At 38.3% G+C, this 16722-nt stretch overlaps 1 long non-coding RNA gene across 1 annotated transcript in view; it reads right to left on the reverse strand.

Moving 5' to 3' along the window:
- Window positions 1-8843: 8843 nt before the first annotated feature.
- The window catches only part of LOC121827137 (uncharacterized), an 80953-nt gene continuing 73074 nt past the window's right edge, over window positions 8844-16722 (reverse strand). Inside the window, exon 4 of the long non-coding RNA XR_006069231.2 lies at window positions 8844-15224. This is a non-coding gene — a long non-coding RNA (uncharacterized LOC121827137). The remainder of the gene's footprint in view (window positions 15225-16722) is intronic.

Below are 16722 nucleotides of genomic sequence, written 5' to 3' on the forward strand. Positions count from 1 at the left end.
GAACTGTAAGTCCAATTAGAGTCTTCCCCAGGGATGAACCCCTAAATGGTTATCCAATATCAAGTGGTCAGCTCCAAACAATATACATAAAAGCAACACTAAATGGATTTAGCAGATTGTGTGTGTGTGTGTGTGTGTATGTGTATGTGTGTACACAACAATGGTAATTAAAGAAAAAGAGTCCATCTATTTGAGATGGAATGGGGCAATGAGGGACATGGAGGGAGGAGATGGCAAGGGAAAGGATATAATACATTTTAAATAAATAAATAATTTTTTAAACTTGTTTCCTTAAAATGTGGGATAATAAAAAAAAACAGGAACATAGTCTTCATGAGATAACCTTTGTGAGTAAATCTCTATTTGGGGAATTCTGCCCAGAAACTAAAAGACTTTAAGGTACAACTGCATGACTCCTTACACTATAGGCTTTATTCCCATTTATGGACCCAGGTAAAATAAAGAAATTATACAATGGACTCCTAATGAAGCATAATCATCATGTCAAACACGACTGAGAGGTTAGAGAAGTAAGCACTAAAGCTCGCCACTAAGCTTAATTTGATGAATAATTTGAACTGTTGACTTGACACAACACAGAATCACCTGGGAAGAGAGTCTCAATGACACATTTGTCTAGATCATGTTGGCTTGTGGGCTGTTGAGGATTGTCTTCATTGCCTTAATTGATGTGAAAATGTCAAGGCTGAAAGTGGGATGCACCATTCTCCAGTTAGGTGACCTGGACTATATAAGAGCAAAGAAAGTATATTGAGTACTAAGCATAAGTGAATGTGTTTCTCTTTGCCCTTAACTGTGAATATGATGTGGCTAGATGTTTTAAATTCCTGCTGCCTTGTTCCTCTGTTATAATGGACTATAACTTGCAGTTAGAAGGCAAGAAAAATTTTTTCTCCTCTGAGTTGCTTATTGTCAGAGTATTTTATCACAGCAACAGAAATAAAATGAAATGCAAGCAAGGTAAGATGGGAACTCTTGGGAATTTTCCCAAGAGCAACTCCCAAGATCCATAGTGGGCAGGTCTTCCTACTGCCTTTAACACAGTCAAGTTTATTCAGTTCAGGACATGCAGAGGCCCATCTCCCCTGTGGTTCTAGAACCTGTTAACTTGACAACACTAACCATCACAGGTACCCTGAACTGCATCTTAGTCTCTGAAAATCCCAAGTGTAGAAAGCGTGGTTGCCAGCCCAGCGTATTGTTGGAAATGGTGGAATCTTTAGGAGGAGGGATGTATTGAAGGAAGTTAAAACATTTGGGTACTTTCTTCTAGAAAATAGGACGACTGCCACTTCCCACCTCCCGGCCCTTCTGAGTGCCATTAGGTGGTAGGCGTCTTTCGTTCTCCATGATGTACTATGACACTATAAACCCAAATCCACATTTCGAAACTGTAAGCAAAATAAAATTCTCTGCTTTTTAAGCTGATTACCTCAGGTATTTCACTATAGTAATGGAAATCTGACCAATTTAACACAAGTAAATATTAAAAATTAGGGATATGAGATGATACCTCAGTTGGTAAAAACTTTGCCATGTAAGCACGAGGGCCTGAATCCAACCTCTAAAAGGTGCACACATGTTAGCTCAGTTTAGGGGACTCAGAGACAGGCAGATTCCTAAGGCTTGATGCACAGCCAATCCACGCTAATCATGGAGCTACAAAGCAGTGAGAGACCCTATCCCCCAAAATCAAGGGGTATACGCCCACCATCTTTGGATCTTCCATTCTCTCTGCTCCTTCTTTCACAATAATCTGTGGGCTGTGTAAGGATGGGATGTTATAGATGAGCCATTTGGGGCTAAAAATTCTGTAAACTCTTAATCTCTGCATATGGATCAGTTGGTGTCCATGTCTCAATCTCTACATATTGCAGAATGAAGCTTCTCTGGTGACGGTTGAGAGACGCAGTAAGTAGTCTATGGTATAATGGTAAGTCATTAGGGGTCTGTTCAGTAGCGCATCTCTTTATCAGAATAATAGTAGTAGATTCTCCCTGGTACCTATGATCTCTCTAGCCACAAGTTCTTGATCCCAATAACAGTGTCAGGCATGAGTTGCATATTGCAAAGTGGGCCTTAAATATAACCAGAAACTGGTTTGTTAGTCCTGTAACATTCACAGCACTATTGCACCCGTTCATGTATTTTGGCAGGCTTGTCATTACTGTAGCATGCAGGGTAAACACCTGAGTAAGATTTATGATTAATTTCCTCATCTGCTAGTATACATAGCACACTCTAGCATGAAAGCTGGCCAGTAAAGAGAAGCTTCCAGATGGATCTATGTATCACAAATCTTAAAAGGTCTTATTAATAAAAATCTCAGAGCCAGATATTGGGGTAGAAGCTGAAAGATCAGAAAAACAGAACAAGCCAGGCACATTCTTTTTTGTTTGTTTGTTTTTCATTATCTATTCGGTAATCTATTTGCTGGTCTCATGTAGCAGGGTCCTGTGCTGTTGTTCCCTTTGGGGGAGGGGGCCAAGTAGGCGCAGAGTCAAACCATGCAGACTCTGGGAGAAGGCCAAAACAACAAGCTTAGTTTATTCAAGAAGAGGCAAGCCTTATATACCCTCCACTGTCCCTGAGGGAAGGTCTGATGAATATGCATCTGCTGATGTGACGTAGCTGCCTCTCATTGGTCCAGGTCATCTCCAGATCATGTTTCAGCTGCTGTTGATAAGGCCCTTAGGCAGACCCAGGTTGGCTCTCAGAAAGTATCTTTTTTACTTGGTTGGGCCAGCTGGCCCTCAAGCCTGTTAGGGATGAGTCATTCCACAGTCTCATTCCTTTCTTGTCTCTCTTTCTTTCTTTCTCTCTCTCTCTCTCTCTCTCTCTCTCTCTCTCTCTCTCTCTCTCTCTCTCTCTCTCTCTCTCTCTCTCTTTCTTCTCTCTCTTCTCTCTCTCTCTCTCTCTCTCTCTCTCTCTCTCTCTCTCTTTCTTCTCTCTCTTCCTCTCTCTCTCTCTCTCTCTCTCTCTCTCTCTCTCTCTCTCTCTCTCTCTTATTAAGAGATCCTCTATTCACTCCACACATCAAACACAGATTCCCCCATCCTGCCTCTTCCCACCCCCCAGCCCTCCCCCACAACCCACCCCCCATTCCCACCTCCCCCAAGGCAAGGTCTTCCACGGGAGTCAGCAGAGTTAGGTACATTCAGTTGAGGCAGGTCCAAGCCTCTCCTTCCTGCACCAAGACTGCACAAAGTGTCTCACCATAGGCACTAGGCTCCAAAAAGCCAGCTCATGACCAGGGACAGGTACTGGTCCTACTGCCTGGGAGCCAGCCACATTCTTACCTCTGTAAAATCCTCAACCTTAAGAGCATGAGTTCCTGTTTCCTCACACCTTATATACGTTTCTGTGTCCTGCCACATTACTTCCTAGGATTAAAGGCGTGGTGTGTGCTTCTCAAGTAAAGGCATGAGATCTCAAGTGCTGGAATGAAAGGTGTGTTCCACCATGCCCGGATCCGTTCCCAGTGTGGCCTTGAACTCACAGAGATCCAGACAGAGCTCTGCTTCCAGAGTGATAGGATTAAGGATGTGAGCCACCACACCACTGCCTGACCTCTATGTCTAATCTAGTGGCTGGCTCTGTCCTCCAATCTCCAAGCAAGTTTATTAGGGTACACAATATATCACCACAGATCTACCTTGATTTCTCCATGTCCTACGACTCCAACTCATGTGTGCTGAATGACCATTACAGTAGCACATATGAACATGGAACATTTATGACAAGTGAAAGACTTGTAGAAGTTCAAGCCAAACAATATCTCAGAAGAAAGGTTAGGGGTACTCTGAAGTCCACCCGTAGTTGAGGAGGTATTGGCAGCTGATAGCTGGTGTGAGAGGGACAGTCAGTTTTCTTTTGGAAAGCATTATCTGAGAGACTTCCCAAACTCCAGTAGATGAGCCTAAACTCATACATTAAGTGGACTCAGTGACTTAAAATACCAAAGCGCATTAAATTTGGAGGGGAAAGTAGTTGGGGGATAACAGACAAGCTGTGGGTGAGGGAATAAGGATGGCTTTGATCAAAACGTATTACCCATGTAGGAAATTCTCAAGATGAATGCTGGAAATGACACTGTACATATACTTGGGGAGGGGTTATCAAAGAGTTGGTCTCTGGAGATTCTTACCCATTAATCAGAACACAGGCTCGGAGGTGACCAGGAGAGATCTGGTAGAGGAAAACCAAGGCAGTGTTTGCAAACTGCTTCAGATCTCATGTTTTCAGTCAGTTCACTTTCCACAAAGGACTAAATTCATCTGGAGATGACTTAATGGTTCGTGTTAGCCTAGTGTCAAGTTTTCCAGGTGTGCCGGCTCCTGCTGCAGCAGCGTTCTTTCCCTGTTATTGAGCAATTTTTAGCAATTTTACCTTTTTCCTCTAGGAAATACCTTTCTTTTTAAAAACTAGGGTTGCTTAAACTTTCTCCAGTTTAGTCTGCTATTTATGCCAGAATGCGTGACTTTCATTATTTGGGCTTTATAGTCAATGTTGATAGTTGGTCACGCATGGCTCCCTGAGGAATTTTCTATCAGATTGCTTTAACTAGTCTTATTTTTATCTAAATGTTATCAGTGATATTTTCCCTTCCAAGTTCTTACTGTCTTTTAACTAATTTTCTATCATTTTCCTTCCTGAAATACGTCAGAGGACGTTCTCGTTGTTGGGCTTTGTTTTTGTTTGGTTTTGCTTTTTTTTTTTTTTTGTTCATTTTTCTTTTTTGGTCTATCTAGTATAAGTTTTGAATTTTATCGAATGTCTACTTTTCCTATTTTATTTATTCTGTCATTGTTTTTTGTTTTAAATTTTCTTTTTGCAAGTTTTTCCTAGGCTAGAGAGTTGGCTCACAAGTTATGATTGATGCTTGCAGAAGGGACTGGAAGGAGTTTGACTTGTATCATCTACATTAGATGCCTTCCAACTGCCTTAACTATAGCTCTGGGGTATCTAGCACTATTTTTTGGGATCCCAGGGAACCCTATGTACATGCACACGCATGTGCATCAAATCCAAACCCATGTGCTTGCGTGCGCGCGCACGCGCACGCACACACACACACACACACACACACACACACACACACACACATCTTTTGTTTTATTAAGATGATATTAATTTCTTTCTTAAGGGAAAAATTAAATGACACAAAATCAATTTTAATCTCTGATAAAGTCAATGATAAAGATAAATGTAATTATCTCACACTAAGAAATAAAATACCCAATTTCAAAATTCTCTTAGGATTGGTGGATTTTAATAGCCTTGGGTCATGTTAGTAGATCTGCCCTAGGTAGTTTTATGGTTTAAAATGCAAGTGCCCTTTTCTAATAGTAAGTCTTCCAGATACCAAATTTTGGTCCTGCTCTTTATTCATGTGTCAGCTTGGATCCAAAGTCAAATACATCTGCATCCAGTTGAAGACTTTGCTGTAATATTACCCCTCCTTTCTGTCCTCCCTGTGTAAATTTCCTTAAATGTCACTAAATTCACTACAGTCAGTGGGAGTACTTTTTGATTGCTCATTTGTGTGTTTTAAGAAAAGTTTAGCAGAAAGGGACATCATGAAATACAGGGAATAAAAAATTTTCTCTCCTAGACCCAACTTCCACATCATACTACATGTGCTGTCTCAAATGTACAAAGGTAAAGAATTCGAGTCCTGCTTTACTGTCTCCTGCTCTTGGGGAGAAGGGTACACAGCTGAGACTTCAACTAATAAATATTGATAATTATAAACAACATGGCATACCTGCTGGATTGCTGACCCTAAGTCCTTATATGGGTAGTTGCTGACTTGCAGACTTTTGTAAACAAAGATTGAAATGTAAGTGTCAGAAGAGACTCAGGGGTTATCCACTTCAATCTCTCCTTTGATTCTGGAATTCCTCCAAGCTTCTCTGCACAGGACCCTTGGCTTTCTTTCCCACTTGAACTCTCCCTGTGACAAAGAACTTAGTAACTTTCTATAAGCACATCTTAACCCGGAAAATGTCACTTGAACCTTTGGGCACCCTTATATTTGGAACCACATCAAACTTCTGAAGTTTGAATGACAGACAGCCTGATCTAAGTCTTCTCTCCTGAGTCACACAACCATGAGCCAAGCAGAGTTTAGTTATTCTTGTTTCTTTCATGGGAGTCAGTGATATGTTCATCTGTAACATTTAACTATGACATGCATACCCAGCAGAAAGGAGAGATCCTCTGAAGTGCCTAGCTAAGATCCTGGTCAGCACTTCCATCTCCGTAGGCCCCTCTTTCTGGTGGTATATATTGATGCTCTTGGTCATCCACAGGATACTAGGTCTTTCTCATCCACATTAAATGGCCCAATGATACTGTCAACAGTTTTTGTTGTTACTAAACTTCCATTTTTAACCTTGTGGTACTTAGTATTTTTCTTACTTTTATAAGAATGTCTTAACCATATGATGATGAGTATAAATTTCAAACTTAACCATTTCTAATTTGCATCAACACAAATTATCTTAGCTCTGTCCCCTTCAGAAAGCTTCTTAACTTCTTTCAGACTTGGTTACAATATTTACATAAGAGTATAGCAGGGCCTAGATGTTTGCTGATGCTTTGAGACTTAAATGTAGCAACAGAGGTAAAAATAACAAATACGCTATGCAAAGAGCAAGCAGATCAGTTCCTTTGCGTGCAACATGCCATCTTGGTCTGTGTTACAGCCCATCAATATTTCTCCATGTGGTTGTCACAAGCAGGTGAATTAGCACTTCTTCCCATATTGTTTTCATCCATGAATTTTTACATGTTTTCAATTTTTATACAGGTTATTGATAATAACATTAAAAAGACAAAGTGAATGTAATGTTTTCTAATAATAAACCTTCCAAGTTTGTGTTCATCAGCATTTTTCCAGAATAAGATAAGATACGGAAGTTGGCAGAGCACAGATCCTTTCTCATTCCCGAATTGTCATAGAAGAGCTGAAGCAGATTGTTCCTAAATGTGAATTCACACTCATATGGACCCACTGTAGAATGGAAAATATCATGGAGTTCATTTTACAGATAAGCTTAAAGTTTATAAACTTTATAAAATTATAACAAAAATATGTAACTCACACAGTGTCTTCAATAATCTCAGAACTTATTTAAATTATGAATTCTAGTGTATGAACACCTCAAAGTTTTATTACTGTTCGGTCACATAGTGATATACAATTATTTTATTCAACAAGTAGTTTTTAATCATGTGAAGGACACCTGAAACTGTCCTTCACACAGAGGGAAGTACCGATGGCATTGCTGCCCTAGGTACTGTCAGGGACATGATGAACAAGAAAATTGCAGGATGAGTGCCAAGAACAAAGGATTGACAGGAAATGGAGTGCGTGGTGACCAGGAACTGGACAGCCGCTTTAGATAAGAGTTCCTGGTGGGATGTTCTGGAAAGCTGCTATCTGTCCATAAGCCAAAGAAGCAGAGTCCAGTGAAGGCTGAGAAACTGTAAATTCTAAAGTGCTCTGATCAAATTCTGTTTCATTTGTCTAATAACCAGCAAATGGAGTGTCTGACAGAGCAGTGAATGTGGAAGAAGATGTATAAAGGGATGAGGACCAGTGCTGGGTAGGTGTTTCAAGCAGGAGACATAACCAGCCATTGAGGAGGTAGAGCAGAGGAATTGCATGATTTAAACTGTAGTTTTAAAGGATGGTTGCAGTAGATGGCAATTAGTGCAGAGACCCAGCTAGTTAACCCAATGTGAATAAGAGAATGTGCAGTGCTCAACTCTAAAAGAACATCTAACACACCTAGTCCCTCGAAGGCACAAGGATTTCTATGGAAGAGGGGTGGGAGGGCTGAAATGACCAAAGATAATACATGTCTTCATGGAAACAGTATTTGTGGGACATGACTGGGCACACATGAACTCAAAACAGTTGTGATTGCATCCACAAGACCTGCACAATCTCAAACCAGGCAAGATCTTCAGCAAGGTTCATGATGTCCCTTGCTAACTGAGTAGCTATTGGCAATTGATGCCCACTAGGAGAGGAGGAATCTGTTTTCTTCAGGGATACAGCCCTCCAGAGGCTAGCCATGCTCCACAGATGGTCCTAAACCAGTGCACATGCAGGCAACACTAAGTGAATGCAATTAGTTGTTTATTTTTAAAAGCAAATGAAGTTGGGAGGGGAAAGGACTGATCTGTGACGGAAGAGGAATTTGAGGGGAGGGAATGGGCTTCCTGGATTTGATCAAAACATATTTTGTACATGTATGAAATTTCCAAACAATAAAAATACAAAGGCAACTGGACTTGCAATGTGAATTGAAAAGAATGGAGTGGCATGGAGGCAATAAATACATAGCTATTGCCATAAAATAACCCCCTTTTACTGGCAGCTTTGAGTGCCTTAGTTTTGTTACTGCATGTAACCACAATCTCAAATATATTAGATGGAAATTTTATTGATAAACAGTTCATGCTTTAAATTCTGGGCACCAGAGTGACTCTTCTTTGTCAAGTATACCTAGACCAAAGATGCACCTTGTCCATAAGTTAGTCAGGTAGAAACCATCTCAGAGTTCACATCCACTGGAATCATATGGCACCACTTGTCTTCAAGGTCTTCATGATGGCACCAAAGCCTGAGCAGTGGGGTGATCATTTTGTACCATTAGAGGTAAAGTTGTAAAGTCCTTCCATTCTGTGAAAACATGAGAAGTCTGAGCTGAATAAGGAAAGGGGGGGATCTCATGCTGAATTTGCCTTTATTCATAATTTTTTTAAAAAAAAGTTTCCTGTCTGTGAAATGAAAAAATATTTAGTTATATGGTTCCAGTACTATCTGTAGTTTCAACTCTTCACTCCTGAGCTTGAAACATGGATTCTTGTGTGAATACAGGAGGGCATAACTGTAATTCTGATGAGATATCTTGTATTTAGACTAGAGTGATAATGATGATGATGATGAAAATTGGAAGGTTTTTTATTTTACTTTATTTTGAAAATATTTCAAGAATAGATGATATTTCAAGTCATGGGAAGGCATGTGATCCCTCCCAGTCAATGATTTGGAACAGCTGTGCTGAAGAGAAAGAATAGTCCAAAATTATTCCATAGTGATGGGAAGAATAGAGAAGCCCTTTACTGAAGCTGGGTCTCTCTGGATGAAATCACAGATTTTTAAGAGTTAAACTTTTGAACGTTTGAAGGTTTGAGTGATGGTTATATATCTCTGTCTGGAGACTACAGTGTCTCTGAATAGAGTCTTGAATCCAAGTATGCAGTGGTCTAGACTACAGAAGAAGAAAAAGGAATGTTGAAAGGATAGATGAGGACCAGCCAGATGGGCAGTGAGTAAAAAGCCTGGCTGTGAAAGCTTGAGGACCTGAGTTTGATCTTCAGAGCCTGAGGTGAAAGGGAGAACCGCTGGCCTGGAGCTGCCTTTTGACCTCCATTGTCAAGCTGTAGTGTATTAGCATGCCCACAGCATGATAATAATAAACAACCATAATAAAAATAGATAATATTTCTGGCCATAGGAAGACATTCAGCTCCAGTGAATCAATGAAAAAGCATAGTTTTAAGGACTGAACCTGCAGCAGCCCATTTAGTCAAGAAGAAGATGAGGATTCAAGCAAAGAGACTGAGATGCAGTAGCCCATCACACAAAACCAAAGTAAAGAAAGGGTTTGAAACGGGTAAAAGTTTATTTCTCGATTGGATGGAGAGTGGTGCTTTGATTTTTATCTTTTTTTCTAATTGTCTGATGTTGTCTTTAGATTAGTCATCCATCCTGAAAGCAACAGAAACAATGGTCATGTCAAGGAAACCAGAGCCTTTGTGTCACTGGCCAAGACCCCTTTGGCTCTTCTTTCATCTTAAACCTCATCTAGCTAAAAGCAAACTCATATTGCTCAGCTCCACCCGCCATGTAGCCAAGCAAGCCCTGGAATTCCCAGGAGACAAAGCACAGGAATAAAGAAATCGGTCTATAAGTTTATAATCAGCCAATTTTGCTGTTAAAGGCCAAGCACACTTAAGTATGTGTCATCACACCACTATATGTTTGCTCATCTCATTTTATGTAACCCTGACCAACAAAGCCAACAAAAGGAAAACACACAGGTATAAGGTCAGTTCAAGGGGTCACCAAAGGGCTCAGAAGCACAGGATCAGCAGATAGCACACTTCACAGGTTGCTAAGATACTTTAATCTGGGGAAAGAATCAGAATTAAGTTTATGTTAAGAGGTTTATCATTCCATGCCCTGATCCTTCGATACAGATAGTCCATAGAAATCTTAGCTTTGCAATCATATGGATGAAGTAATTGGAGACAAGATAACAGAAAATGGTTGGGCAAGAATGATGATAGCTTAAGAATTTGCTAACTCACTTGACTACAATCATCTTGAAACTTGCTTGAGGCAAATATAACTCGTTTAGGATGGAAAAAAATATCCTAAGCCATAATTTTCTACTGTGCAGCTTTGCACCTAGTGGACTAATAGTGATGAGATAATGTAGTTATAAAATTTATGAAAGGGAAAGGAACATTGATACCATCAGTGCTTTGCAAAATGTCTGCCTCTGCACACGGTACACAAGGTTGTGTCTCCCAAGTACCAACCAAGGCAACCCTGCTCAGCTTCTGTATCAGGGTAACATGGACAGAGACCATTTGCTATTTCTTGAAGTTACTTACTTTTTACTTGAAAAAAGAAAAAAAAAATGCAGCTTACATGTTCACTGTGCAAGGGAAGACCATGGAGAGAAAGATGCCTATTTTAAAGACTTTGTGTTAAGTTTTGTACTTTGTGTATAAAATGAGAAAGATGTAGAGCATATAGCAGCCGTATCTTTTTAGTGTTACTCAGTTATTTGTAGCTTGTTCTGTTTGGTAATGATTTATTCTCTTTCTTTCAGTGATAAGCAAGAGTTGGTTAGTGTGTGAGAGAGATGCACTATAGGGTAGATACAGATAATGAGGACATTTTATTCCAAAGACTTAGGTTCCTGAGAAGAAAACCCTCAAGAGAGAAACCTCAGCACAACTATCATAGGGAAGACACTGACATCTATTCGATGTTCTTACCTAAACCACAATCCACAGTCAGTGTGAGTCAGCTCTGCCTATATTGAAACTACATATCTATCACACTACAGATAATAATTCTACCTTTTTCCCAACCAAAAATCTTTGTCTGAATGACACTTTGTCTTGAGACACAAATTTTCATTGTTTCCTTTAACACAGAATATTTCTTCACTCTCTGTGATATATTTCTGAAAGAATATGAACCATTGTCTTTGCTGTGTTTTGGTTTGTTTGTTCTGTTTTGAGATTGGGTCTTCTGTAGTTAAGGATGGCCTTGAGCTCCTAATCCTCCTTTCCCCACATCCCAGGTGCTGAATGATCAGTGTAAGCCACCACATCAAGCTTATAGGTCACAGTTTTTAATAACAGCAGAGAGAAATTTAAATGTATGACATGTAAAGAGATGTGTGTGGGTAGATTGAGGGAAAGGAGCAGTAGCTCCCTACAGGGTGTGCCTATTTAGCATCCATATCTTGGTTTCTAAGAATCTCTTCTCACTAAAGGTAAGCAACAATCCTTAGAGAAATGGCCAATGACTGTGTTGAAGCTGATACTCTGTTAAGAGCATACTAATAAACAAGAAATTGCTAAATTGCATAAGTTAGTTGTATGTTTGAATGGGCATTATAAAGAATGATTTATATATTCAAAGAAAGGTCACCTTTTGGTTTAGTATTTTGGGAAAGACCCAAAATAATGGTCATTCAAGCTATGACTCAAAGAAGGAAAATCTAGCCCTGTGAAATGTAGAGAATTGGACACAAGGGAGGGGAAGTTAAAAGAACTTGATGTCAAAATGCTCATTCTTCATTGAAAAGGGAAAACCCTATGTCTGCGCTATAACACTGTCCAGTGCTAGCGGGGTGCCAGGGTGGCTGGGGAGAATGTGAATGGACATCACACGAGATTGCAATGACAGCCAGACTTCATAAACCAGGTAATTTGGATTTTATTTTAGGTGGAATCAGAAAGCCCTGTGAGAGTTCACATGGGTAGTGACATGATCTGACTCCATGTTCAAAAGAACACTCAGGCTGCTTTGTGAAAAATAACTTAGAAGCAGTGTGGGAAGGAAGGAAAGGGATAGGAAAGGCAGGCAAGGAATAAGAGTGCTGTCACCAGGGTAAAATGTATTGATGGATTCAGATTACATTTCAGATTTACAAACTCTAGGATTTATACAAGATTAAATATGTGATACGGCTGAGGAAAAGGGAGGGTTAATGGATGGACAATGTTCACCTTTCTATTTTGGGATTGGATTAAAAGAGGAAAATCAACAGCTCTACTCAGGGCATGGTCATTTTGATGAGTGTTTTAGACACCAAAGATGTAATATTTAAGTGAGAGCCTCCATATCATTCTTTCAAAGAGGAAGAGTTAAAGGAAATCTTGGTTGTCTGTAAATTTAAATTATGCACTTAGGAAAGATGAAATCTTGAGATCAACTACAATGATATATGAGACAACTTATAAGAAATTTTAATTTTTAAGACAGTCCAAAATCTGCAGTTGAATAAAAGAGAATGGAAGACAGACTTCAGAAATAACTTTAGAGCAATAATAATTCAAATAAGAATGTCTTTTAAAGTATTATGCAATCTCCATCAACTAAGAAATTAAAAATGGGACTATATAAAGCCTATTTTCAGAGACAGGAAAAAATATATTGCAGCGGAGATGTAATAAATGCTCTGATGTTTTTACACATATTACTAATGTTTACAGAGCCAAATCTAGTGATCACTGTGCTTTTAGTTTTTCCATAGTGTTCACTTTGCAATTTTTTTACAATTGGTGGAGGTGAAGTTAAGTGGGCAGTATAATTTTTAAAATGCCATTTCTGGAAGTTTTCATAAAACTAAACTAAAAATATGAAGAATCACAGCTCACAAAAATGGGGAAGTGCTGAGCAGAGACAGAGGAAAATTGGGTTACCATGGTTTTTTTGGAGGGGAAAGCATATCTGCCTCTACTTGAGTGAAAATGAAATAGACATTAGAAGACATTAAGTAGCATTTGGCTGGATGATATCGAAGATATGAATAAATAATTTTGATCTTTGTTACAAATAGGTTTATCTCAAAACAACCTCAATTGTAGACAAATGTACTTTTCTCAAATCTTACACATTATTTCCAGTCTTAAGGTGAAATCTTGACATTATGTTTATTTTATGCTTTCCTCACTGAGAATTTAGCTTTTATAGAAAAGTTGTTTGGGGAAAATCATATTCTTGATACAGAACATTGCTAACCTTTGCTTAAGGTACATAAACATTTAAAAATGGATTTCCATGAAAAAGGTTTCACTATAGCATTTACATGAAGCCAATGGTTTCAGTTAAAAGTAGGTGTGGCTTTTTGTATACTGACAACTCGATTTCTTTTTGACAATATAATGAATCTGGGAATCAAAGTATCTCTGTGATTGTGCAGCATTCCTCCTCTATAAACTGTGAGAGCTTTTTAAATGCCGTGAAAAAAAGGCATAAGAAAAATCAATGCCAAAATGAGTAAGTGAATGATGGTCACTGGGCTGCATAGGTCATCATTAGGCCGGACATGATTGTAAACAAATTCTCAGGGTTAGTCAGCCTATTTGTGCATGGTCTCCAGTAAGAATAGAAATTACATTTACTACTTTTATTTGCATAGTGCGTGAAAGAACCAGAATGTGGGCACTAGACAACATGAAGAGGAGGAAGAAAGAATCATCAAACAGTAAAGCAATCTAGTGACAATGGGGGCCTTTGCAAGGCTGCAATTCCATTATACTCTTAAGAACCTCAGAAAACTGCGCCATCCCTGAGGAAACACAGGCCTCCCAAAAGAAAACAAGACATAAAAGCCAGCACAACCAATAATGACACTTGAGAGGACTTCTATGACACACGCTTATAAAAGAAAGCTCTACACAGAGAGTGGAATGTGTCACCTTGATCTAGTGCAGGGCTGCTTAAACTTTGTTCTTGCGACCCCTATTCACCCAACAAACATTTACACAATGTTGCTTATGAAGGTATATAAAATAGGCATACACACAAAACATTTACAGACAATAAATCACCAAGAATTTTCTAAAAAGAATTTTTTGGCATCTATGTAATTTGATGATTTATTTAAAATGAAAGCAAATGTATACATTAATAAGATGATGTGCTTATGTATTTATGCATAAAGTTACCTTGGCTGTGTATGTGGTACTCTAGGATGCAGATTTTTTTTTTTATCAGAGTTGCTCAACAGTCTTTAATGTAGAGAACACCACTCTGAATAAACATGAAATGGCAGAAGTATGTTCAGGACCACCTCAGAAATTATTGGAAGGACTGTCCTAATCAAAAAATGAAATTCTCTTCAACAGTTTTTTTTTTTTAATGAAACTCAAGTCAGTAACTCAAAGAGCAGCCTCAAATCAAACATTCCAACACAGATAATGCAAGGTATATTAATTTGATACAGGCTAAGAAATGATGGCAGAAAAATAATAATGATCTTTGTTTTCCATAATTAAACCACCATATTTCTGGGAAAGCAGAAAACATCGTATGTACAATGAAACAGTGCAATAACTCAGCAATCCGAGCTATGGTGTTCAGTCCTCATAGGAGTAGGCAGTGTGACAACAGGCGCAGTGTAAGTGCACATTATTTGTTGAGAGTTAAAGGCACAATAAATTTACAAAATGCAATGTGGGTGAGCACTTCCAGAAAGCTAGGATTTTTTTTTACGTCTTATTTTGCATTCATTTTCTTGTCATTGTGCATTTAGAAACATTTACTTTTGAGAACATTTTTGTGACTCCCGCTTTGAGTTATGAAACCCCAAATAAGGCTGCCACCCACAGTTTAAGAAACTGGAGTTTCAGATATAACCTATCTGAACACAGCATCCCAGTGTTATCTTTTATTAATCTTCATTTATAACCAAAGCAAGACTTGCATTGTATCACATCAACCCTCGATGAGGATGGACTGCAGAATTTTCCTCTGATGTATTACATCCAGGAAATGAAGAGCGATAACTGTGGAACGCTGCTGTGTGCCCCAAATTTGGTCATATTATGTAGCTCTCCATTACGAAACCACATCTTCTTAGAAACAGATTCTGTTTGCAGAAATGAAGAGAAATTAAGAATATATTTATTGTTTTTAGTAATGCAAAATTCTCTCCCACTTTAAACCATTATCCTGGGCATCAGACCACAGGCAGCTGAAGCTAACACTGAGGAGGAGAAGCAGGAAGGATCACAAGTTCAAAGCCAGCCTCAGATAACTACTGAGTGTGAGGGGAACATGGACTATTTAGAGAAACCACAATTCAAAAATACAAATTAGTTAAGTGACTAATAGAAATAAGTAAACTTAACACAAACACATATTATATATATATATCCAAATAATGTTTACTATAAAATAAAAAATGGAACCTAATACATTTTATTATTTATTTGAGTAGTTACAATGCAGTCACCAGAGAGAATTTGAAATTGAAATCACCCACTGTACTTTCAAGATGCTCAGCAACCCCAGAATGAATTTCCCATCATGATCATAAATGAGAGAAAAGTTCCAGAGTAATTTCATATTTTTCAAAATGGATGTGAATGAACAGAGGAAACCATTATTTCTAAAAGCAACACCTAATCCAATAGAACAGATTGTCATGATCTTTGTATTAGAAACCAACATTTGAAAAAACGTCCAATAACTTTGACATGCTCAGGTAATGTATACCTTGAATATAGTCCATTTATTTCAGATAGTAACAAATCTTATTTAGTTTGCTTTTATACAGACTGAGTAATAACAGCCCTCTCAAGTATGTGTCTGAGACCTGAAAACTTCCCTATAATACAGCTTCTAGCAAGTCAAGCAGAATGTGTAGTATTACCTACATGACCACCATTAATGTCTCCTTTTGTGACAACCTTTCCAGCAATGGAAAGAAGAACCTTACTTTTCAGTTTTTAAAAATGAGAGGATTGAATTTAATGTCTGTATTCTGATTGGATGTAAACATGGTGTCATTTCCTGATGAAATAAAATCAAGTTGTCTATATGCAGACTATGGTCATTTAAATTCTCACAGTCTCACTTTTTCAAGCATAATGTGGGAATGATAATTACATATACTTCATATGGAGAATGTAAATTCTGAATCCTATAAAGACTGAGGAATATTTCCACAGTACCTGTCCTATAGTGAGAAGTCAATACTTAATACATGTTTATTATTATTACGTGAAATATCTACTGTCCTTGACAGTAAATAATACATGCAAATAAATGAAAGAGATCTGATTCCTCTTATTTCTCTGTATCCTTCAGTTAGTTCCTAGTATATGATTAATACTTAGTGTGTGGTACTTGTATTACTTTGTACTGTAATCTTCTAATGTATTAGGTTTCTCTTGTGATTACTCTTTATTTAAAAAATAAGTTATGTGGTAAAAATAAGTTTGGAAAATGTAAGGCAAATATAAGCAGCATTGTTGGCCTCACTAACAAGTTAACATCTATTAGAATTCATCAATAGCAACTGTGCATCTTTCCTTGTGCCCATTTGTTTGGACTGCCACATCCACAACTTTCCATTAACATAG

The sequence above is a fragment of the Peromyscus maniculatus genome, chromosome 2, assembly GCF_049852395.1.
Source record: "Peromyscus maniculatus bairdii isolate BWxNUB_F1_BW_parent chromosome 2, HU_Pman_BW_mat_3.1, whole genome shotgun sequence".
NCBI lineage: Eukaryota > Metazoa > Chordata > Mammalia > Rodentia > Cricetidae > Peromyscus > Peromyscus maniculatus.